The 2500-nt window shown below is 39.6% G+C and overlaps 1 protein-coding gene across 2 annotated transcripts in view; it reads left to right on the plus strand.

The window, feature by feature from the left end:
* LOC126987005 (uncharacterized) overlaps positions 1–2500 on the plus strand; it is a 148334-nt gene that overhangs the window by 17846 nt on the left and 127988 nt on the right. The gene's annotated exons all lie outside the window — the stretch shown is intronic.

A 2500-nucleotide genomic window follows, 5' to 3' on the forward strand; every position in this document is an offset into this window, starting at 1 on the left:
AGCTCTTGTGGACTGAAAGAATCTAAGCTCTTGTGGACTGAAAGAATCTAAGCTCTTGTGAACTGAAAGAATCTAAGCTCTTGTGAACTGAAAGAATCTAAGCTCTTGTGAACTGAAAGAATCTAATCTCTTGTGGACTTAAAGAATCTAATCTCTTGTGGACTGAAAGAATCTAAGCTCTTGTGGACTGAAAGAATCTAAGCTCTTGTGGACTGAAAGAATCTAAGCTCTTGTGGACTGAAAGAATCTAAGCTCTTGTGGACTTAAAGAATCTAAGCTCTTGTGGACTGAAAGAATCTAAGCTCTTGTGGACTTAAAGAATCTAAGCTCTTGTGGACTTAAAGAATCTAAGCTCTTGTGGACTGAAAGAATCTAAGCTCTTGTGGACTGAAAGAATCTAAGCTCTTGTGGACTGAAAGAATCTAATCTCTTGTGGACTGAAAGAATCTAAGCTCTTGTGGACTTAAAGAATCTAAGCTCTTGTGGACTGAAAGAATCTAAGCTCTTGTGGACTGAAAGAATCTAATCTCTTGTGGACTGAAAGAATCTAAGCTCTTGTGGACTTAAAGAATCTAAGCTCTTGTGGACTGAAGAACTCTATTTTTTTCTACTTGTCTGTAAACTCCTCTGGACTTTATAATTTTGTCTTCTGGCGGTAAAAAAAAACAATAACAAATTCCATCTATCTAATTGACTATAAGCTAATTTCTTGTCGAGGTAATGTTCTAATCTCTCCTGGGCTTTTGAATTCTTCGTCTTCTGGTCTTAAGAATTTCGTCTCTCGTGGCCTCGGTAATTTGTCAGTCCATTTCTTTTACTGGGCCGGAAACGCCACGAGTATTCCCGAAATTTTTTGCGTCTGTCCAAAGAAAATATTCCCGCGTAAGAAATTTCCTGAGTCCCGGAATCTTGGCGGTCACGGAATGTCCTGCTGTCCTTGTCTCGAGTGTGTTGGTCTGTCCGTCTGTTGGGCTATTAGTGTGTTTCTCTGTTAGTTTGTTGGTTTATATGTCTCCTGTTTTCTTTGTTAAGTTGTCTATTGGCCTGTTTATCTATTGGTCTATTAGTCTGTTGGTCTTTATGTCTCCTGTTTCCATGGTTTATTTGTCTGTTGATCTGTTTGTCTGTTTGTCTATCGGTCTGTTAGTCTATATTTGTATTTTTTTTTGTAGTGCGTTTCTGTTGTCTTATAGTTTTCTTTTGTTTTCTTTTTTGGGGGCAGTAGTTTTGTGACTACTTGAACTACTTTCTCTGATGTAAAAACAAATACTACGGTAAATAACGATACCTATATTGTTTCCTTAAGTTTTGTTCTGTGATATCCGGTACAGAACGATATTTTGGAGGGTTTCGTTCGATAATAATATACGATAAAGAGCGATGTATATTCTCTGGTCTCGTTCGATAACATACAATATATATTTTTGTTTCTTTTAGTCTCGTTCGATAATATACGGCAAGGAACGATAGCTCAGAACCCGGATGTGATGTATGTCTTTTTATTTTCCTTTTTTTGGGGGGGTGGGGGGGCGGGGTGGGGGGGTGGGGGGGTAACATTCCCTCGTGTTTTTTTTTCTTCTTTTCTATACTTTTTTTTTATCTGTACATCCTTTTCATCTCTCTCCTTTTTTGTCTTCCTTTCGTCTATTCCTTTTCTTTCGTATATATTTCTATTTTTTTCGTATATTCTTTTTTTTCATTGGTAACGTTTCCTTGTGTGTTTCTTCTTCATTTTATCATTTTCTTCTCTCTATTTCCTCCTTTCGTGTTTTATTCTCCTGTCATCTTTCTTTATTTCTTTCCTTCTGTCTAATCATCTTTTTCTTTTCTTTTCCTATTGATGTTTCCTTGTTTTTTTTTCTTTTTTCGTGTTTTTCTATTCATCCATGTTCACTCTCTCTCTCTCTCTCTCTCTCTCTCTCTCTCTCTCTCTCTCTCTCTCTCTCTCTCTCTCTCTCTCTCTCTCTCTCTCTCTCTCTCTCTCTCTCTCTCTCTCTCTCTCTCTCTCTCTCTCTCTCTCTCTCTCTCTCTCTCTCTCTCTCTCTCTCTCTCTCTCTCTCTCTCTCTCTCTCTCTCTCTCTCTCTCTCTCTCTCTCTCTCTCTCTCTCTCTCTCTCTCTCTCTCTCATCTATATATTATTTTCTATACCTTTTGTCTCACTCAGAACACCTGGCTCTCCCCCTTCAGTCAGAACACCTTCCCTTACCTGGGTCTTACCTCTCAGGTGTGGCGGTGAAGGATCGTTAGTTACGGTCGCGTTCATGTCCCTTCCTCCCCTTCATCCCTTCCTTTTTTGCTTCTCTTTACTTTCCCTTCGCGTCATGTTATCTCCGTTTACCCTTCTTCCTTCCCTTCATCCACTCCTTTCCTTCCTTTCTCCCCTTCATCCCTTCCTTTCCTTCCTTTCTCCCCTTCATCCCTTCCTTTCCTGCTTCTCTTTACTCTCCCTTCGCGTCATGTTCTCTCCGTTCACCATTCTTCCTTCCCTTCATTCATCCCT

This window comes from Eriocheir sinensis, chromosome 63, assembly GCF_024679095.1.
Source record: "Eriocheir sinensis breed Jianghai 21 chromosome 63, ASM2467909v1, whole genome shotgun sequence".
NCBI classification, from domain to species: domain Eukaryota; kingdom Metazoa; phylum Arthropoda; class Malacostraca; order Decapoda; family Varunidae; genus Eriocheir; species Eriocheir sinensis.